The 23,874-nt window shown below is 46.3% G+C and overlaps 1 pseudogene; it reads right to left on the minus strand.

Moving 5' to 3' along the window:
* Nucleotides 1–19,680: 19,680 nt before the first annotated feature.
* Nucleotides 19,681–22,021, minus strand: LOC147979507 (uncharacterized; annotated as a pseudogene).
* Between the last annotated feature and the right edge of the window lie 1,853 nt (nucleotides 22,022–23,874).

Below are 23,874 nucleotides of genomic sequence, written 5' to 3' on the forward strand. Positions count from 1 at the left end.
AGGATGGCTCCTCCAACGCGCACGACTCCGAATACTGATCTGCCACCACCACCTCCACCTCCGGAGGCATGGCAAGCTGTGATGGCCGCTACCAATGCAAACACACAACTGATCATGCAGCTCTTGCAAGAGCGCACTCAAGGGAATCATGGCCATGGCAACAATCAGAATCAATTTGCTACACTCAACCAGTTCCTCGCTAACCAGCCAAAGACGTTCAGCAACTGTGTTGAGGCAACAGACGCTGATGATTGGCTCATGGATATCTACAAGCATTTCGAGTGGAGCAATGTCAGGCCTGAGGACTTTGTCAAGTTTGCCTCCTTCCAACTCAAAGACCAAGCTGCAGAATGGTTTCAGCAATCAAAGATTCCAGAGGAGGCCGTGTGATTACCTGGGATGCATTCCGTCAAGACTTCAAAGCTCATCACATTCCTCAGAGTGTTGGTGAGAGCAAGCGTGAGGAATTCCGCAACCTAAAGCAAGGCTCTTTGTCTGTTTACCAGTACAACATCATGTTTTAGAAGCTCGCCCGTTTCGCTAAGCAAGACGTCCCTGACGAGAAGAGCATGATATACCAGTTCAAGGGTGGTCTCAGAGAAGAACTCCAGCTAGCTCTCGTCCTCTTTGAGCCCAAGAAGTACGATGAGTTTTACAACATGGCACTAAAACAAGAGGCTGCCCAACTAAAGTGCGATGCTTCCAAGAAGCGAGTCAGAGATGCTACTCCTTCTTCCTCAACTCAACTGGCTAAGCAGCAAAAGTATTGGCTGCCTCCTCCTCCTCCGTTCCGTCAGCCTTATCAGCAGAAGAGCAAACGTGGCAGTGGATCTTCCCACCCACCCAACCCTGGCTTTCAGAACAAGACTTCGTCTCAAGCTCCAACATCAAGTGCTCCGTATCACCGTCCGCTTTCAAAGGTCACGTGCAACAAGTGCCAACAGAAGGGTCACTATGCCAATAAATGCTTCAATCAGAGGCGTCTTCCTCCTCCTCCTCCTTTGAGATCTGCAAGTACAGTTGTGGTCAAGCATAACCCCAAGCAAGCCAAGGTCAACATGGTGAATGTAGCTCAGGCAGAGGACTCGTCAGATGTCATCACGGGTAACCTTCCTGTTAACGATATTCCAGCAAAAGTTCTTTTTGACACTGGTGCATCGCATTGTTTCATCTCGAGAACTTTTGCATCCAATCATGATTTTGTTACTCAAGTGTTGCCGAGACCGTTGGCTATTGTCTCCCCGGCCCGTCAAATGACTTCTCGAGTATGCGTTCTGTATGTTTCAATCACATTGGGTGACTATAAGTTCTTGTCTTCTCCTATTGTTCTGGGCGACTCGGATATTGATCTTATTCGTGGAATGGATTGGCTTTCTAATCACAAGGCTCACCTTGATTGTGCTGCCAGGCAGATTCAATTGACTCATTCGTCTGAGGATGTAATTGTCTTTGCTGCAAGGGATGATACCATCCTTCTGTTTTCTCTCAAATTCCGGTCGTTTGCGAATATCAAGACGTCTTTCCAGAAGAGCTCCTAGGAATGCCTCCGCACCGGCAAGTTGAATTTCTCATCGAACTTGAGCCTGGCACGGAACCTGTTTGCAAACGTCCTTACAAGATGGGACCGAAAGAGTTGAAGGAATTGAAGAAATAGCTCGATCATCAAGAGCGTTTGGGCCTCATCCGACCTAGTTCTTCTCCGTGGGGTTGTGGAGTTCTTTTTTTGAATAAGAAGGATGGAACGGACCGACTTTGTGTCAACTATCGTCCATTGAACAAGAAGACTATAAAGAACAAGTACCCACTTCCCAACATCAATGAGCTTTTCGAACAACTCAAAGGTGCTAAAGTTTTCTCCAAGATTGATCTCCGTATGGGCTATCACCAGATTCGCATTCGTGAAGAGGATATCCCCATGACAGTATTCAGAACAAGCTATGGTTCATATGAATACACTGTTGTGTCTTTCGGCCTCGTCAACGCTCCTCCAACATTCTCTCGCATGATGAACTTCATCTTCAACCCCTTCAAAAATGAGTTAGTCTTGGTCTACCTCGATGACATTTTGGTTTTTTCCAAGAACAAGGAAGATCATGCCAAGCACTTGCGTTTTGTGCTCGATAAGCTCAGAGAACATCAGTTCTATGCCAAGTTTTCAAAGTGCGAGTTTTGGCTCGATGAGGTTTTCTACCTTGGGCATGTCATCTCTATCAAGGGCATAGTGGTTAATCCTGAGAAGGTGTATGCAATTGTGAATTGGGAACCACCTCAGAATGTGAAGCAACTCCGCAGCTTCCTTGGGCTCGCAAGCTATTGCAGAAGGTTCGTTGAGAACTTTTCACAGATCGTGAAGCCTCTTTCCAACCTCTTGCAGAAGCATGTGAAGTACGTCTGGTCTCCTGATTGTGACATCACTTTCAACACCCTAAAAGAGAAGTTAGTCACTGCTCCAGTTCTAACTCCTCCTGATGAATCCAAACCGTTTGAGGTCTTCTGTGATGCTTCTCTTCAAGGTCTTGGTGCAGTGTTGATGCAAGAGAAGAAAGTTGTGGCTTATACCTCTTGCCAGTTGAATCCCAACGAGAAGAACTACCCCACTCATGACCTCGAGTTGGCGGTAGTTGTCCATGCTCTTTTAACTTGGATACATCTCTTATTGGGACGAAAAGTGGACATCTTCACTGATCATAAGAGTCTCAAGTACATCTTCACTCAGCCAAATCTCAACCTCAGGCAGACTCTTTGGGTCAAAATGATTCAAGAGTATAATCCGAGTATCGAATATACTCCAGGCAAGGCCAACGTAATTGCTGACGCATTGAGCAGGAAGGCTTACTGCAACAGTTTGATTCTCAAGCCTTACCAACCCGAGCTTTGTGAAGCTTTCCGCAAACTCAATCTGCAAGTTGTTCCTCAAGGTTTCCTTGCCAACCTCCAAGTCTCTCCTACTTTGGAAGATCATATTCATGAAGCTCAACTTCTTGATGCTATGGTGAAGAAGGTGAAGATTGGGGTTGCCAAGAGTCAACCCAAGTACAAGTGCTATCGTCTTGATGACAAAGATACACTATTCTTCGAGGATCGCATTCTTGTGCCTAAAGGTGACCTTCATAAAGTCATTATGAACGAGGCTCACAATTCACTCCTCTCTATTCACCCTGGAAGTAAAAAGATGTACCATGACCTCAAGCAGTCGTATTGGTGGACTCGAATGAAGAGTGAGATTTCTCAGTTCGTGAATGAATGTGATGTCTGCAGAAGAGTGAAAGCAGGACACCAATGACCAGCTGGTCTCCTCCAACCTCTTGCCATTCCAGAATGGAAGTTTGACCACATTGAGATGGACTTCGTGACTGGGTTTCCAAAGTCCAAGCGTGGCAATGATGCTATCTTCGTTGTCATCGACAAACTCACTAAAGTGGCTCATTTTCTGCCTATCAAAGAATCCATCACAACAGCTCAATTGGTAGAGCTATATACCTCTCGGATTGTCTCTCTACACGGCATTCCACAGTTGATTTCTTCAGATCGTGGCAGCATCTTCACCTCCAAGTTTTGGGATTCTTTTCAGAAGTCCATGGGCACCAACATGCGTTTCAGCACAACTTTTCATCCTCAAACTAGTGGCCAAGTCGAGCGAGTAAAGCAGATTCTTGAAGATATGCTCAGGGCTTGCGTTATCTCCTTTGGTATGAAGTGGGAAGATTGTCTTCCATATGCCGAGTTCTCCTACAACAACAGCTTTCAAGCGAGTTCGAGCAAGGCCCCATTCAAAATTCTCTATGGTAGGAAGTGGGATCTGTAGCATTAGGGGTAGTCTTCTTTATTTTTGTTCCGTAGTTGTGCCTTGATTGTATCTGGTTGATGTAATGCCTTATTTATGTATTTGTGTGATGTGGAGATTGTAATCCAACTATGCACCTCTTTCTTATTTAGTACATGGGATGTGTAAAGACTACCCCTCTTGCGACATTGCCTTCAATGCGGTTATGCCTCTAAGTCGTGCTTCGACACGTGGGAGATATAGCCGCATCGAGGGTGTTACAGTATTCTGCTTCGGCGGTAGATAAGGATACCGAGTTTTGTTTCTTGGGGGACCAAGACACAAGAGATCTAGCAAGAAATTGATAAGTACCCAAAGTGGACTTCCCATCAACCTTGTCACCGGCATAGTCCGAGTCAGAATAGCAAACAAGACCAAAAGAAGACCTCTTAGGATACCAAATGCCAAAATTTGGTGTATGAATTAAGTATCTCACTATCCTTTTCACGGCCTTAAGATGTCATTCTTTAGGGGGCGCTTGATCTCGTGCACACATGCACACACTTAGCATAATATCGGTACGGGAGGCACATAGATATAACAATGAACCAATCGTAGAGCAATAAACCTTTTGGTCAACCGGTTTGCCATCCTTAGTCAAGTCAAGATGTCCACTAGTAGGCATGGGTGTATTCATACCTTTACATTCTTGCATGTTGAACTTCTTGAATAAGTCATTGGTATACTTTGTTTGGGAAACAAGGTACCCACCTTAGTTTGCTTGATTTGCAACCCAAGAAAGAACTTGAGTTCACTCATCATAGACATATCAAACTTCTCCGACGTTAGCTTTCCAAACTTTTCACTAAAATGAGGGTTAGTCGAACCAAATATGATATCATAAACATAAATTTGGCACACAAATAATTCACCATTAACCCTTTTAGTAAAAAGAGTGGAATCATTTTTTCTAGTCTCAAAGCCTTTTTCAATAAGAAACTTGGTAAAGCATTTATACCACGCTCTAGGAGCTTGTTTAAGACCATAAAGAGCTTTGTGAAGTTTGTAAACATGGTCAGGTTTCTTAGGATTAACAAAGTCGGGAGGTTGTTTCACATCAACTTCCTCCTCAATTTCACCATTTAGAAAATCTCTTTTAATGTCCATTTGGTACAAGGTAATATCATGGTGATTATCATAGGCAAGTAAGATGCGGATGGACTCAAGTCTAGCAACGGGGGCATATGTCTCACCATAGTCCATAACTTCGACTTGAGTGTAGCCTTGGGTGATGAGACATGCTTTGTTGCGAACGACTTGTCCATCTTCGTCTTACTTGTTGCGAAACACCCATTTGGTACCGATGATGTTGTGGTTGTTGTTGGGGTTCTCGACTAGTGTCCACACTTGGTTGCTATTTATCCAATTCTTCTCAAAGTTGTGTAACTCTTCGTGCATGGCATTTATCCAATTCGGATCTTCCAATTCTTCTTCAACCTTCATGGGTTCAATGCTAGAGATGAATGAATAATTTCACAAAAATTAGCCACACGAGTTTTAGAACGAGTGATTCTCCAGTTTGGATATCATTGAAGATTTGATCGACGGATGGTCTTGTGAAACTCTTGCTCGAACTCGTGAGAGCTTTTGTTTAGGTCTGGGTGGACCATCTTCTTCACCATCTTGTTCTTCCTCTTGGCCTTCTTCGTTGTTGACGTTGTCGTTCTCTTGTCGTGGTGGAGAAGGAGGTTGATGAGGTTCATCTTGGTGTACTTCCTCATTTTCTTCATCTTGGTGTGTACCACTTGTGGATGACTCCATGTCAACTCTTGGCTCACCTTGTCGTGAGGTAGAAGCTTCCACTTGGACGGACAAGGCACTTTCCTTCACCTCCGTTGGATGAATCTTGCCAATAGACAAGTCTTGAATTGCTTCTGAAGGGTCTTTATCTCCTACATCAATTGGCAATTTCTCTACTTGTGAGTCGTTAGATTCATCAAACTTCACATCTACCATCTCTTCAACCTTTTGGGTGAAATTGTTGTAGACATAGTAGGTGTGAGAGTTTGAGCCATAACCAAGTAGGAAACCCTGATGAGATTTAGGAGAAAATTTAGAACGATGATGCTTATTAAGAATATAACACTTTGAGCCGAATACTCGAAAGTATCCAACTTGGTGTTTGTTACTGGTGAGAAGCTTGTATGCCGTCTTGCCGAGTAGCTTGTCAAGATACAAGCGATTTGTTGCGTGACAAGCTGTCTCAACGACTTCCGCCCAAAAGTGTTTTGGCGTCTTGTACTCATCAAGCATCATTCTCGCCTCTCAATAAGAGTCTGGTTCTTCCTCTCAACAACTCTGTTTCGTTGAGGCATGTACGTAGCCGACAACTCGTGTGAAATCCCTTCTTCGTCAACAAAGGTATCCACATTTGCATTCTTGAACTCCGTTCCGTTGTCGCTGCGAACCTTCTTGATCTTCACTTCAAGTTGATTTTGGGCCTTCCAAGCAAAGTTCTTGAAGATCTTTTGGACCTGCGATTTATCATCAAGAAAGAATACCCACGTAAATCTTGAAAAATCATCGACTATGACTAGACCAAATGAGTTTCCAACGAGACTTTTATAGGCATTGGGACCAAAGAGATCCATATGAAGTAGCTCGAGTGGTCTTCTCATGGTCATGCTGTTATTCATGGGGTGGCTTCCTCAAACTTGTTTTCCTGCTTGACAGGCAGTGCACAATCTATCCTTGTCAAATATAATATCTTTCACTCCAAGTATATGATCACCTTTAATAAGCTTATCAAGATTTCTCATGCCCACATGACCTAACCTTCTATGCCACAACCAGCCTTTAAAGGACTTAGCAATTAAGCAAATTCTAGGTTGAGCCTTTTTAGTGAAGTCAACAATGTAAAGATCACCTCTAAGAATACCAGTAAAGACCATTTTATGATTATCTCTATGAAACACTTGGCAATCTACTTCAGTAAATAGGACATTGAAACCAAAGTTAGCAAGTCTAGATATGAAAAGTAGATTATAGCCAAGAGATTCAACAAGCATAACATTTTTTATGGAGCTATCATGTGAGATGGCCACCTTACCAAGGCCAACCACCTTACCTTATGAGTTATCACCAAAGGTGACATACTTTCGAGGGTCGTCATTTTTAGCAAGCTCACAAAACATATCCTTGTCTACGGTGATGTGATCAATACATCCACTATCAAGAACCCATTCCTTTCCTCCAGCCATGTAGCCGTGGAGATTAGCCATAAGACCAAAATGTTTCATAGACTCATCGAGATCAAAGTCACTATCATCATCCTCATCATAGTATCCATGTTCAACATCGTCTTGTGATTGATCCATTCCTATAGAGAGTGATTCATTAGATAAATGATCATCACAATGTTCATCTTTATGAATTCTAATGGCTTCGGAGATGATATTGCTAATGATTCCAACATCTCCTTTGGCACGCATGAGGTTACTAAGATCAAATAAACAATCACCAAACTTAGGATCATTGGATTTCATATTACTCAAGGCAATAGACTTATGAAGAATCTAATCTAAGTTTTGAAAGGAATAGTTTGGAAATCGTTCCTCAAGAAATCTCCATATGGTGTAGGCACAATCAAGAGCAGGCAAGCAACTAAACACATTTTAAGGCAAACCTCTAGTAATAAGATTGACAGTTCTAAGGTTGGGAATCATGTCAATAGACTCATCAAGGGCAGGATGCAAAGGGCCAACAAGGGGTGCACAAGGGCTAGTAATGTACTTGTTCAAGTGATATTCATTTAAAATGTCAAGCATCTCATTTTTTCCACTCATGAAAGAACTCTCCATCAAGTATAGGCACTCTATGTCTAAGACTCCCCAACGTAGACACATCCATTTTCTTCCAATGGTGATTAAACCAAAGGAATGGAAACCAATGCTTTGATACCAGTTGTAGGATCGAGAAGAGGTGTCTAGAGGGGGTGATTAGACCCTCAACAAAGAAAAGTAGCAGTTTTAAATTTCTTTAAGTTAAGGTGGAGTTTTATCACAAGTTTAAACATTCACAATACATTTCAAGCAAGCATGGCAAGAGTATATGAGCAGCGGAAAGTAAAGCATGCAAGTTGCAAGAAAGTAAAGGGATGGGATTCGAATGTGCAAGCGCAAGCGCAATTGGAGACACGGAGATTTCTAGTGTGGTTCCGATAGGTGGTGCTATCGTACATCTACGTTGATGGAGACTTCAACCCACGAAGGGTAACGGTTGTGTGATTCCACGAAGGCCTCCACCCACAAGGGTCCACGAAGAAGCAACCTTGTCTATCCCACCATGGCCATCGCCCACGAAGGACTTGCCTCACTTGGGCAGATCTTCACAAAGTAGGCGATCTCTTTGCACTTACAAACTCCTTGGTTCAACTCCACAATCTTGACGGAGGCTCCCAAGTGACACCTAACCAATCTAGGAGACGCCACTCTCCAAAAGGTAATGGATCGTGTGTTGACAATGAACTCCTTGCTCTTGTGCTTCAAATGATAGTCTCCCCAACACTCAACTCTCTCTCATATATTTGGATTTGGTGGAAAGATGATTTGAGTGGAAAGCAACTTGGGGAAGGCTAGAGATCAAGATTCTTGTGGTTGGATTGGTATATCTTTGTCTCAACACATGAGTAGGTGATCCTCTCTCCGAAAATGAATGCTGGAAGTGTAGGAACGTTCTGATGGCTTTCTCCATGAATGAAGAATGCATGGAGGGGTATATATAGCCTCCACACAAAAACTAGCCATTACACACAATTCACCAAACTCGGTGGGACCGAATCGAGAAACTCGGTCAGACCGATTTAGTTCAAAATGTGAACGTTAGGATTTTCGGTGGGACCGATATGATCAACTCGGTGGGACCGATGTGCTAGGATTAGGGTAAAACCTCAACTCGGTTTGACCGATTACACAAACTCGGTGGGACCGATTTTCGTAATAAGCAAAACAAAGAGTTGGTCAAGCAAACTCGGTGGGACCGATTGCTTATCTCGGTGGGACCGAAATAATTGCAAAAGACAACAGAGAGTTTGCAAGCCCATCTCGGTGCGACCAAGATCCCATCGGTGTGACCGAACTGATTGATCGAACTAATTAGGGTTTCTAGCAGTGGCTATGTCAAGTGAATTCGGTGGCGTCGGATAGATCAAATTGGTGGGGTCGAGTTTGACTTTAGGTTTAGGACATATGTGGAAATGAGAAAGTGGTTGGGGGCTTTGGAGCATATCAATAAGCACTTTGAGCAAGCAAGCCATTAAGCAACACCTCATCCCTTTTGATAGCATTGGCTTTTCCTATGGACTCAACGTGATCTTGGATCACTAAAATGAAAATGTAGAGTCTTGAGCTTTTGCTAGTCTTTGTCCTTAGCTTCTTGAAGGGGTTCCACATCCTCTTGTCCATGCCACTCCACTGTTGAACTCATCTGAAATATAGTAGATAGAAGTATTAGTCCAACAAGAGATATTTTGACATTCACAAAAATATTTGCCTTTTTATTCGCCCTTCTTTCATTCGTATTTTTGTTTGCTTTTTTGCTTGTGTGCTAGATTGGTTTCTTGCCACCATGTCTGAATATGGGGAGGTTATCATTGAAAATTTTGGGGATCTTTCTCGCATAAAACTTGAGGAAAAATTTGTGTCTTGTTCTTTAGATCGTGAAACTGAAACTCCCCCTAGTTATAAGGCAAAAACTTTTCATGTGGGAGACGGTAATATTATTGGGAAAAGTGTTATTCAAGAATTCTTTGATTGTACAGAAGCTATGCCTATTAATAAGAGATCTATCCTTCTTGATACAAATTCCTATGCGGATTCTATTGCCATGCCTATTGATAAATTAGAAAGAAAATCCGTTCACATCCACCCCGCTTTGCAAAAGATATTTTATGAACTTCCCAATATTCATCATCCTACGGATGAAAAGATTGCCACTATCATTCTTATGCGGGAATTTGATTTCATAATACAAGAAGCTAGGGAAATTTTTATTTTCTGCAATAAAGATATTGAACATCCTCCAATTGAAGAAATTCTTCATGATAAAAAACTTTGTGTAGCTTGGAATCTAGAGATTATCGGTCTTACAGTGACAATCTTAGAAGAAGAGTCCCATACTCAGAAATTACTCAAGCCCTTTACCTTGATACTTATGAGAAATTTGATTGGGTAACTCGGGGAATTTATGTAGGATTTAATGATGCTTGGTTGGAAGAGATGACTAGGGAACCCATTAAAAACGAGATATGTATGTTGTATGATGATATTTATGGTGATGATCTAGGCCATGGGTTTATGAATGTCAAAATCACTAATAATAGTCCTTTTCATGAATTAAGCTCACCCAGTAGAAGGGAAAGAGAAGAGAAGAGAGATTTGCTAAGAAAAGTTTTGTAAGATTTGGTTAAGAAGGAGTTGCATGACAATACCTAGATCTATGTTTGATGCCTAGCTAGGAGACAACCCAATTTTATTTTATGCTTTTTTGTTTTTGTTTCTATTCTTGAATAAATACACATTATTACCTCTGTAATAATTGTGTTTTGGTGTTTTAATTAGTGTTTGATCCAAACAAGACCTTTGGGATACTTTGGTATATCGTTGATTTGGTTTTGCTGAAAAACAAAAACGTTCGCGTCCAGTAACAGAATTTTTCAAATTCACTAGAGCGTTAACAAATTCTGAAATTTTGTACACAAGCTTGATATATGAATTTCTGATGTTGTCCTAATTTTTCAGAATTTTTGGAGTTACAGAAGTATGACTAATATTCAAATTACTACGGATTGCTCTATTTTTGACAGATTATGTTTTCTATGTGTTGTTTGCTTATTTTGATGAATCTATGGGTAGTATAGGGGGTATGAACCATGGAGAAGTTCGAATATAGTAGATATTACACCAATATAAATTTAGAATGAGTTCACAACAGTACCTAAAGTGGTGATTTATTTTATTATACTAACGGATGTCATGAGTTTTCTGTTGAGTTTTGTGTTATGAAGTTTTCAAGTTTTGGGCAAAGATTTGATGGACTATGGAATAAGGAGTGGCAAGAGCCTAAGCTTGGGGATGCCCAAGCCACCTCAAGGTAATATTCAAGGACAACCAAGCATATAAGCTTGGGGATGCCCCGGATGGCATCCTGTCTTTCATCTTCTTTCCATTGGTAAATTTACTTGAGGCTATATTTTTATTCACCACATGATATGTGTTTTTCTTGGAGCGTCTTGTATGATTTGAGTATTTGCGTTTTAGTTTTCCACATTCATACTTTCTGTACATAACTTTTGAGAGGTACACACATGAATCTTGAATTTATTATAATGCTCTATGTGCTTCACTTATATTTTTTGAGCTAGGCAATTTGCTATAGTGATTCACTTATATCTTTTTTGAGCACGGCGGTGGTTTTATTTTATAGATATTATTGAACTCTCATGTTTCACCTATATTATTTAGAGAGTCTCTAAACAGCATGGTAATTTGTCTAGGTTGCGAAGTTAGTCCTAATATGATGGGCATCCAAGAGGGATATAATAAAAACTTTCATATAAAGAGCATTGAATACTCTGAGAAGTTTGATTCCTTATGATTGTTTTGAGATACAAAGATGGTGATATTAGAGTCATGCTACTGAGTAATTTTGCATTGGTAGAAATACTTGTGATAAAGTTTGTGATTCTTGTAGCATGAACGTATGGTGAACCGTTATGTGATGAAGTCGGAGCATGATTTATTCATTGATTGTCTTCCTTAGGAGTGGCGGTCAGGGAAGAGCGATGGTCTTTTCCTACCAATCTATTCCCCTAGGAGCATGCGTATAGTACTTTGTTTCGATAGCTAACAAATTTTTGGAATAAGTATGTGAGTTCTTTATAACTAATGTTGAGTCCATGGATTATACGCACTCTCACCCTTCCACCATTGCTAGCCTCTCAAGTACCACGCAACATTCGTCGATGCATTACACCCACCATATACCCTTACTCAAACCATATGTACCTATTATGGCATTTCCATAGCCATTCTAAGATATATTGCCATGCAATTTCCACTATTCCGTTTTATTATGACACGCATCATCATTGTCATACTGCTTTGCATGATCATGTAGTTGGCATAGTATTTGTGGCAAGGCTATCGTTCATATTTTTTATACATGTCACTCTTGATCATTGAACATCCCGGTACACCGCCAGAGGCATTCATATAGAGTCATATTTTGTTCTAGCATCGAGTTGTAATTCTTGAGTTGTAAGTAAATAAAAGTGTGATTATCATCATTATTAGAGCATTGTCCCATGTGAGGAAAGGATGATGGAAGCTGTGATTCCCTCATAAGTTGGGATGAGTCTTCGGACTTTACAGAAAAAATAGAAGTCCAAAGAATCCCAAACAAAAAAACAAAAAAATGAAAATGAATAAATTAATAAAAAATGAGAGAAAAAGAGAGAAGGGACAATATTATTATCCTTTTTCCACACTTTAGCTTCAAAGTAGCGCCATGATCTTCATGATAGAGAGTCTCCTATGATGTCACTTTCATATACTAGTGGGAATTTTTCATTATAAGAACTTGGCTTGTATATTCCAATGATGGGCTTCCTCAAATTTCCCTTGCTATTTGTGAGCAAGCAAGTTGGATGCACACCCACTTAGTTTCTTTTTGAGCATTCAAACACTTATAGCTCTAGGTCATCCATTACATGGCAATCCCTACTCACTCACATTAATATCTATTGACGGGCATCTCCATATCCCGTTAATATGCCTAGTTGATGTGAGACTTTCTCCTTCTTTTTTGTCTTCTCCACAACCACCATATTCTATGCCACCTATAGTGCTATATCCATGGCTCACTCTCATGTATTGTGTGAAAGTTGAAAAAGTTTGAGAACACCAAAAGTATGAAACAATTGCTTGGCCTGTCATCAGGGTTGTGCATGATATAATACTTTGTGTGATGAAGATGGAGCATAGCCAGACTATATTATTTTGTAGGGATAACTTTCTTTGGTCATGTCATTTTCAGAAGACATGATTGCTTTATTAGTATGCTTGAAGTATTATGGTTTTTTACATCAATATTAAAATTTTGTTTTGAATCTTATGGATCTGAATATCATGCCACAACAACGAAGATTACATGGATAAATATGTTAGGTAGCATTTCACATCAAAAATTCTGTTTTTATCATTTACCTACTCGAGGACGAGCATGAATTAAGCTTGGGGATGCTTGATACGTCTCCAACGAATCTATTATTTTTTATTGTTCCACATTATATGCTTTGGATGTTCTTATGCATTAATATGCTATTTTATATTATTTTTGGGACTAACCTATTAACCAAGAGCCCGGTGCCAGTTTCTATTTTTTTCCTTCTTTTTGAGTTTTATAGAAAAGGAATATCAAACGGAGTCCAAACGGAATAAAACTTTATGATGTTTTTTCTTGGACGAGAAGACATCCACAGAGCTTGGAGAGGGGGTCATAAGATCTCCGAGGAAGCCACAAGCCTGCTAGGCACGCCACAGGGGGGTGCCCTGAGGTCTTGTGCGCCCCTCGGGACTCCTCCAACCCTAAATCTTACACTATAAATTCCCAAATATTCCCAAACCACCAGAAGCATCCAACAAAATACTTTTCCACTGTCGCAAGCCTCTTTTCTCAAACCCTAGTTCATCTCTTGTGTTCAATCTTTGCACCGGAACCTTAGATTGGTGCCTGTGGGTGACTAGTTGTGTTGATTACATCTTGTAGTTGATTATTATATGGTTTATTTGGTGGAAGATTATATGTTCAGATCCATTATGCTATTTAATACCCCTTTGATCTTGAGCATGATTATCATTTGTGAGTAGTTACTTTTGTTCTTGAGGTCACGGGAGAAATCTTGTTGCAAGTAATCATGTGAACTTGATATGTGTTCGATATTTTGATAATATGTATGTTGTGATTCCCTTAGTGGTGACATTTGAACGTGGACTACATGGCACTTCACCTTATTAGGGACTAAGGGAATGCATTCTGGAATAGTTATTATGTGATGGGTTGCTAGAGTGATAGAAGCTTAAACCCTAGTTTATGCGCTATTCCATAAGGGACCGATTTGGATCCAAAAGTTTAATGCTATGGTTAGATTTTATCTTAATACTTTTCTCATAGTTGCAGATGCTTGCGAGGGGGTTAATCATAAGTAGGAGGCTTGTTCAAGTAAGAACATCACCTAAGCACCGATCCACTCACACATCAAATTATCAAAGTAGCGAACACAAATGGAACCAACATGATGAAAGTGACTAGATGAAATTCCCATGTACCCTCAAGAACACTTTGCCTATTATAAGCGACCGTTTTGGCCTGTCCTTTGCCACAAAATATCTTGCTGCACTTTATTTACCATTATCGTTACTTGATCGTTACAAATATCTTGCTATCAAAGTATCTGTTGCCAACAATTCCAGTGCTTGGAGAAAAGCACCTTGCTGAAAACCACTTGTTATTTCTTTTTTGCTTCTCGTTGGGTTTGACACTCTTACTCGAAATGACTATGCTTGATCCCCTATACTTGTGGGTCATCATGTAGCTATGCTGCATCATCCCTTTTTGGGGAAACACAGACACGGTCTAGCCACGTCAAACTCATTTCCACATATGCAATAATTGTCGGACAGTGGGTCAAAACCTCTGACAATAGGACCTACATGTAAAAGACCAACTTGTTAAAAACCTAAATATTAGAATGGTTCCTGCAATGGCACAATAATGTGCTATTAGACAAAGGACCATGCATGTGCAAACCTCGATTGTAAACCCCAATGTTTCCCATTGTTTCCCTGCAACATATATAAGGTAGTTATTGATCAGGTTAAGTGAGGTTTGGCATACTATCAGTAAAATATGTTGATGAAAAAACAAACACATTACCAATTCAGCAGATTAATTTGAGCCCCATGGACAAGCCATTTATCCAAACCAAGCATGATTAAGAGCAAGGAAATATAGAAATTGTATATGTTTCTCATGTATTTAGTATAGCAAAATTATTTATTCCTCACATCCATGACAATACAAAATTGTACTAAAACAATTGAACATCACATTGCGGAATTAAACAAAACAGTTAACTTAACACCACAACAAATGAAACCAACATTAACTAAGCACCACATTGCACAGTACATAACATACTAAAACATCAGACAATTAACTAAACAAATGATGCTTAACAACTTTGAAATATAGCAATTGTATTTATTTCTCATGTATTTAGTACAACAAAATTTGATTTATTACTCACATAGAAGACAATAAAAAAATGCACCCAAAACAATTGAATATCGCATTGCAGAATTGAACCAAATTGTTAACTGAACACCACAACAACCGAACCAAACATTAACTAAGCAACACATTGCATAATATATAACATACTAGAAGATCTGACAGTTAACCAAACCAAGCATGCTTAACAACTTGGAAATATAGCAATTGTATTGGTTTCACATGTATTTTGTACAACCAAATTCGAGTTATTTCTCACATGTAAGACAATACAAAATTGTACCACAAGAATTGAACATCACATTTTGCAGAATTGAACCAAATAGTTAAGTAAACACATTAACAAATTAGACAAACAGTTAATAAGTGAGCACCACACACTAGTACAGTGACCTCCTATACAGATGGTTTTTAACCCCTTTCCGCGATGGCATTTAAAACTATCGGCATTCTGGGATCGGGGGTACCCAGACTTGCCTGCTTGCGGCCCAGCACGCAGCCCCATCGATGGCCCAGTACAGCCCAGCTACAAGACCCCCATGACAAGACCCTCGTGAGGGCCCCCGGCCTTGCGAGGCGAATGACGTCAAGACTTCCCGAGGGGCAGCATCCCAAGCCTACCTCCCAAGGAGCGGAGACTTCTATGCAGGTACCCGGCCTCATGAGGCTCTCGATGACGTGGTCCATGAAGACCAAGGCTAGGCGGGCGCTAGCGGGCGCATAGGAGGATAGTTTCCTCTTTGGTGCTAAGGAAGCAAGGACGTACGCGGGTTCCCAAGGAATGCCCAAAGGTTTCCATTCCGGTGCAACAATACCAAGACCGTTGGCTCAGCAGGACTGATGACATCGCCGAGCCCACCACTGCGTCACGACCAGAAGCTTTGCATGCGAAGACATCCTTTCATCAGGATAAGATGTACTACTTGTCCCCTTTCAAATTGGCCATTGTGGGAACCCTTCCCGCCTATGCTATGAGGGAAGAGGACCAAGGCCACTATAAGTATAGGCTAGTCTCCACCATAGAGATGGATCAGATCCATTCCACCTTCACTCCCAGAGCCCTCGCGAGGCAGCTCATCAACTATAGTGGTTCATCCTCAACCTCCTCATGAGGCCAATCCACCACAAAGCAGGAGTAGGGTTTTACACCGCGAGATGGCCCGAACCTGGGTAAATCTCTGTGTTGATCTTCTTCCCCGCTCACACGAACTCGATGAGGCCAAGGTCGTGGGGCGATGAGCTTGACGCTGGAGCTGGATTAGATCTTTGCACATGCCCCAGAGTTCAAACCTTGTTTGGGTCCGCGGAGCCCCGATTCTGACATTAGGCGCACCAGGTAGGGGCATGTCGGATCTTCGTTTCTTCATCAACCACACTCCGTCCTCGCTCCACGGCGCCCATTGCAAAAATTCGCCGAGCATGCACTGAGCGTTGGGCCGCTCGCATCGCCCAAGTGACGCCCCTCAGCCGTGGTACTCCTCGCCACCCCATTCCCCGCATGGATAACGCCGGCACTGGTACTGCTACTCATCGGTCGGCAGCATGGCCCATCGCTACCACTCTTCACACAGCGCGGCAGCTCCTCCATCGTGCCCTCCTTCAACCCCACCACGGCATCATCCCCCACACCCATCGTGGGCTGACGGACGCGCAAGCCATGCTCCTTGTAGCGCGTGAGTTGTTGTGCTATCGTCCGGCTAATGGTGACTACGGCGCTTGGCTTGACCGGGTCGCTGAGCTGTGTGATGCCGCTTGCGGGGGCATGGAGCCTTTTCGCCCTCCACCTGTGTCGCGGCCTCCGCCCCGGGCCCATGGCTACTCCTGATCCGTCTTCTCGTCCTTCTGGATAAGACCTGGAGGGGGCCCACAGCGGCGAGGATGGAAATGGGATTTCCCCTCTGGCCCAGGATGTGCTCCCCCGGGTGTCGAATAGGGAAGGTGGCCATCCGCAGGAGGCGCCATGGCAGGCCACCTCCTAGACGGCATGGGCCAGCAATGGCTATGGCGGTCGACAAGACGGAGGAACCAGGGGCTGATTTCAGGCACATGCGCATGGGCAAGGAAGTAGATGATATCACCAATCGGGCAAAGCGCTACGAACCCCTGAAGCCCGAGAGTCTTCCGAAGGAGAACTCCTCGGACCAACGATTGGGCTGACATTTGGTGTCAGGTAGCCCAGACATCAGGAGCCAAGCTGCCTATGAAGGAGTTGCCTCCCGCACCGCTTGCTGGCGCCCCGGCCGAGGCTCAGCTTCAGGAGCCCGCTTGCTCCTATCATTGGAGCTTCAGCAGGCGGTTGGGCCAAGGATTTCAACACACACTCGCTCTGCAGCGCTTTACTGGAGGATGAAGAGGATGCGGGATGCGTGGATCATCAGACCACTGCTTGTTGCACGCAGGACAGCGAGCTGCACCATAGGGCATGTTGGGCCCACCCCCTCGGGCGGCTGGCGACAACCACTACCTTTGTGTCACCACCGAACAAGTTCACCAATTGGGCAGAAGGGAGGCCCGCGCGCACCCTCCCCACCGGCTCGGCCGTCAAGATCGTCAAGGCCTCATGAGGCCAGGGGCCCACGTGAGCCAATGCGGCACCCCCGACCGCATCATTAACAACAACGACCTCTAGTTACAATCACTCTCTTCAAAAAATATTGTGCTAACTTTGGAACACGGTTGGATCACGCTTCAGTGGCGCACCCATGGAGCAATGGCTAGGCCAAGTGCGCCAGGGCAGACCAACCGCGCAACAGTGCCCCGAACGCAAGTGTAGCATAAGAGAGCTCTAGAGGCTCGAGGGGCCCGCGAGGCCAGGAGGGCCCACGAGGGTTCGAGGCCTCCTGAGTCATCATCGCCTGACGTTAGGGGCCCCGAGGCCAGAGGACTTAGGAGGAATCTGGAAGCTCACGGCAGGAGCTGGCTAAGAAAAGTTACGGCCCGTGTGGCGGTTCATTCACGCCGCCCACTGGTGCCCGCGAGGTCGGAGACCCCGTCCTGAAGTAGGTCCTCTCCGGAGAGGGCATCCATGGGGTTTCTCCCAAGCGGGAGCTCCCGTTCAGGGTCATCCACGCCGCCAGGCTTGTCGCCGCATGCTTGGAGACAAGGGGCGGGGTTCTTGTCGAGGAGGCATGGAACACCCTGCACCTCACCAACCTCTACCTGTTACACTGTCACTTAATAATGAGCGGGGTTGTACATGCCTTGGAGTCTCCCTGTGCGCCACCCGCCCGGCCTCACAGGGGCTCCCACCCACGCCCAAGTGGAAGCCCCATGCTCCGTGTTGGCGGACGGAACGATCGAACAATGACCATGCCCACGTCCAAGTGGAAGCCCCATGCTCCGCGCTGCCGGACGACGCGGTCAAACAGCGACTATGCCCATGCCCAAGTGGAGGCCCCATCCTTCACACTAGTGGGAAGACTTGTATATGCACCGAACGCGGTTGTTTTTTTTGCCCCCTTTTGTAGCCAGAATTGCCACTTCTCAAAATGAAATTTGAAGTTCTTGCTTATTTATTCACAAGGGGATGGGGTTTTTCTCCAGTATTTTCTATCCCTTGAGTTTTTTAAGAGCAGCAATGGCTACCTGGTGCTCGCCTCCCAATCTTCCCACGAGCGGGGGCTGGGCCGGTGCCTACGTTTAAGTCAGCCCAAGCACGGCCATTCAGCCATGGGCCTGCCTCTATGCACACCTCGCCAAGGCCTTGGTATGTGAGTCCTCACGCAACTCTCTCAAGTGAGCCAGTAGGCCCACATTGCTTGAGGTCCCTGGCAAGCATCCGTCCCTTGTTTTGGCTGGGCATTGCGACCCAGTGTAACATTAATGATCCACCACTGCTCAGGGGTTGCGGGTGCACGATAAGCAAAGGGAAGGCGGCCTAAGGGAGAACGTCGTTACTTCATGCATCATAAGGGCATTTCTTCCAAAGTACTTTTGCATCCCCGCGGGTTCATGTTCAAAATCTTGACATGCAAACAGGGAAAAGCACAACCTAAGGGGACGCGTTGTCGCCATCGCTGCCATCAGCTCCACGCCCCTCGACCTCAGGCTAGCCCCCGCCGCCTATGGTAGTGAACTCCACAATCAGGTCATCCACATGGTCCTCCACCCAGTCTCCCGGGGTGCCATGAATCACCTCAGGAACGGGGCTGTCACGGCCTAAAAGTTGAAGTCGGGGTCGAAGTGAAGAACATGACTGAAGACGCATGAGGACGCTCATGCAAGAAGATTGCGCCTCTTCTCTTCAACGAGCTGGTGTACCTTCTCAGCCCCTCCTTCGAGACGCTCCACGATCCTGGTGAAGAAGCCGAGGTAGCAGGCGTCGTCAGGAACAAGCATGCTAGAGACGCTCTCGTCACAGATACTGCCTTGAGCCCTGCGGGCCTCTGCTCAAGGGACTGGAACATCTGGGAGCGTGTGCACTGTAGTCCCCGAGCTCGGTTTGCCTCGTTCGACGCCCACTCCATGAGGGAAATGACATCCGACACCTGCTCATAGAGGGAGGACAGCTCTACTTCAGCTGCGGCCTGGGCATCCAGCACGGCCTTCTCGCGCCGCTCGGCTTTGGATTACTTCTTCTTGAGCCCGTTGGCCTCTCCCTTGAGCTTGTCGCGCCATTTGCAGAAACAGGACTCCTGAAGCTTCAGCTTCGCACGATAGTCCTTGGAAAGGGCCCGGCGGACCTTCGCGACCCTCTCGCCGACCTCCTCCTGGACACTGGCTTCCGGGAGGCTAGAGCGGCCTCGACGGTCATCACTTGGTGCTTCATCGCCTCCAGCCGATCGTGCTCCAGGTCCTGCTCCAATGTCACCAGCTCCAACGCCTCCCCTATGGTGCGGAGCTCCACTTTGTGGCTCGGCAACCCTTTCATAGGGACAAGCACGGTGACCCCGCGATCTTGGTCTTGCCGCTCCAACGTCGAGATGGAGGCCAGAAGTTCCTGCTCGCGCCTTTCGGTGGCCTCATGCCACCGATCCGCGGCCTCGCGCTGCCGTTCCATGGCCTTGGCCTCCTCGAAGGTGCGGTCACAGGCCACTTTGGCCACGGCGGAGGACCTTTGTGTGTGTGGCTTCATGCATGAGGTGGCTCAAGTTCACAGCCAGTTCAAGCCGGCGCCACTCATGCGCCAGGTGATGATGTTTGGCCTCGAGGTAGTAGTCGATGTTGCCAAGCTCGACCTCGAGCCGGTCCAGCACACCCCTCGCATCCTGAAGAAGGTCGTGCCGGACGACGCCATGACCGTGCGCGAGCTCCAATGCTTGCGCACGGACCTACTTCGCGCCCCTTGCTACCTCTTGAGCTTGCGTTGGATTTTCCCTTGAAGAGGAAATGGTGACACATCAAAGTAGAGTAAGTATTTCCCTCAGCTTTTGAGAACCAAGGTATCAATCCAGTAGGAGACAACGCACAAGCCACCGAATACCTGCACAAACCAAACACCCACGTGCACCCAACGCAATAAAGGTGTTGTCAATCCCTTCACGGTTATTTGCAAAGTGAGATCTGATATAGATGGATAAACGGTAAAGTAATATTTTTGGTATTTTTGGTTTATAGATCGGAATGTAAAATATTGCAAAGAAAGTAAATAGGAAACTAAAATTGTAGGTCGGAAACTTATATGATGGAATGTAGAAGATTATATGATGGAAAATAGACCTGGGGCCATAGGTTTCACTAGAGGCTTCTCTCAAGATCGAAAATAATACGGTGGGTGAACAAACTACTGCCAAAAAATTGATAGAAAAGCACAAAGTAATGATGATATCTAAGGCAATGATCATGAATATAGGCATCACGTCCGTGTCAACTAGACCGAAATGATTTTGCATCTACTACTATTACTCCACACATGGACCGACTCCTGCCTGCATCTAGAGTATTAAGTTCATAATGTCGGATTCAGGGTTCCGCAGACCCATGAGAGGTTTGAATTCTGGGGTGCGTGCGAAGAACTCTCCCCTCCTAGTCTACTTGCTCAATGATTCCACGGCCTAGCTCGACAAACCCAAGGGACAAGAGACATAGCGGTTTATCCTGGTTCGGGCCACCTTGAGGCGTAATACCCTACTCCAGCTTTGTGGTGGATTGCCTCATGGGGCTGAGGATGAACTAGTACAGTTGTGGAACAACCTCAGGAGGTGATGTGTTCTTGAGCTCGATGAGCTAGTGGATGAGAGGATAATCTCCCCCGTGGTGGTGGCTAAGTCCTATTTATAGGGTCCTCTTCCCAAATATAGGAGGGAAGGGATCCCACAACGGCCAAATTCAAAGGAAGAAAACTAGTACAAGCTATCATGACAAAAGTGGTCTTCACCTGCAAAAGGCTTTGGTGGTGACACTGTAGTGGGCTCCGCGATGACCTCCGTCCTGCCGTCCTGGCGGTCTTGGTCTTGTTGCACGGGTACAGAAACCTTTGCTTGATTCCTCGGGACTCCGCGCATGTGCTTGCCTCCTTGGCACCAAAGGGGAAACTGGTACACTGCGCCCGCTGGCGCCCGCCTGGCCTTGGTCGTCATGGCTCACGTCATTTGAACCTTGCGAGGTGCACCTAGCCTAGATATCTCCGCTCCTTGGGAGCCAACCTGGTGAGGCCGCCCCCTAGGGAGGTCTTCGTGTCATCCGCCTCGTGAGGCTTGGCCCCTCGCGAGGGTCTTGGATTGTTGTTGTTGAAGCTGGGCCATACCAGGCCATCGATGGAGCCACGTCATGGGCTGCAGGCAGGCAAGTCTGGGTACCCCCATTCCCAGGACACCGACAGTAGCCCCGGGGCCCAAGGCGTGCTCGTGCTTGGCCTCGAGGCGAAGCTAAAGGGCAAGGGCGGTGCTCGCGGGCCCCAACCGCCTGCGGCCTCGGTTGATGCTTGGCGATTGATGGGACGTGGGCACCTCCGCTTACCCACACTGCCATGACAACTGTCCTCACCTGGTAAAAATGCTGGTGCCCGCTGGAGGGCTTTCATTGCCTTCCCTTCGTCTTGCTCCAGATCCCCTTTCTCCTTCTCGTCTAGAGAGCCTCCAGATCCACCGAAACTCTCCCCCAAGCCCACAGCCGATGGCCACTGATAAGGTGAAGGCCATGCGTTCACCCTCCTGGTTTGAGCCAGCCATGATCACGTCTACAACCACAGAGAAGAACCTCACCGCCGCGCTCCTAGTGATGGCGGGTAGCAGCAATGAGGGAGGAGAGACATCGCTCCGGGCCAGCTCCGTCAAACCGGAGGCCTTGGCGGGTACCTTCTATCCCTTCTTCTTGCACAATATCTTCGCGGGGCTGGTTCCCCTTTCTACAGCTTCTTCTATGCCGTCCTCCGCCACTACAATTGGCACGCCCTCCATCTTCATCCCAACTCTATCCTCCTCCTTTCGATCTTTGCCTTCTACTGCGAGGCGTTCATAGGGGTGATGTCGTCAGTGGCGCTGCTCCGCCATTTCTTCTACCTCCAGGTCAAGGAGGGCTAGTGTTCGGGGTGCGCCAACATCGTCGCGGCCAACGGCAGAAACGCGATTTCACGATCTAGGAAGAAGGTGGAGGACTTCAGGAACAAGTGGGTCCTCATGGATGCCAAGCGCTCCAACCCTCGGCTGGGGCTGCCGACCGGACTGCCAGCGCTTCACGAGGGATGGAATCACGAGAATCTCACGATCCCCGGGTAGGGCAGTTGATGGAGAAGATGGTGGCCGATCTAAAGCCAGACAATCTAAAGGCGGAGAAGCTGGCTAGGCCCATGATTGTTAAGGAGTTCCTGACACAGCGTCTGGCTCCGCTCCAGGCGCGCTTGCGCCCCTTGTGGAAGCACACGGAAGAAGGAGGCAACCTCCGTCTACGCCCAGACGACTTGCCCGAAGAGGAGCTAAACAAGATCATGCGCCTCCTGGTCGGGAAGGACCAAGGTTGCCCGCCAGACTCTCATCTTCCGCTATACCGCCGCCTGGATGGGGAAGAGATCGCCGCCACCATGCATGTCTTCAACGAGCGCAGGCTCGTACCACTGGTGCCCACCGGGCCCCCAGGCTCCCCAGTGACATTGTCCTCTGGCGAGTCCGACCAGGAGGAGAGGTCGGCCTCAGAGGTGACCCGGGAGGGGCGGGGGAGACTTCTCCTCTACGCCAGACCGATCTCCTCCGCACCCTTCCCGACGACGACGTAACCAGCGAGCACCCGGTGAGGGACTCGCCGCACTCCACCGGGGTCACAATGAGGTCTAAGGGCACCCTCCGAAGAAGCCAAAGGCAGGGGTCTCGAAGAAGAGTAGATCGGCGCTGATCCCCCGAGGCGATGCTTCCGCTTCGTCGCCAGCCGACGCCGCTATAGATCCGGGCGTCGTGCCCTTGTCTACCCTTGGGGCTCGCGCGCCGGTGCCTCAGCCCGCGAAGCCTGTGGGCATGATGCTTCAAAAGAGGGTGAGGGATTACATCGTGCTGGACCAGTAAGTGCTCCGCCTTGATCTTTAGTTCCCTGTTCTTGACGTAATATCTTGATGTCTTCCTCTTGTACGGTTAGGCCAATGCCGGTGGTGAAGAAGAAGGAGACGGCTGCGATCCTCGAGACCCAGCAGCCTGCCGTGGCCGCGCCACCTCTGGCACAGAAGGATGGTGGTGGCTCTCGCGCTTCCATGGCCGGGTCATCCTCGCGAGACTCAGAGGCCTGACCTCAGGAGAAGGCGGTCTCTGCAGCCAGGCCGGCTCCGGAGGCGCTTGCCCTCAGCTCACCTGCTGAGGTCCCGAAGGCTCCGGAGCCTCCAGCCCCCTCTGATGTTGCTA

Source organism: Triticum urartu, chromosome 3A (assembly GCF_056163025.1).
Source record: "Triticum urartu cultivar PI428250 chromosome 3A, HENAU_Tu73, whole genome shotgun sequence".
NCBI lineage: Eukaryota > Viridiplantae > Streptophyta > Magnoliopsida > Poales > Poaceae > Triticum > Triticum urartu.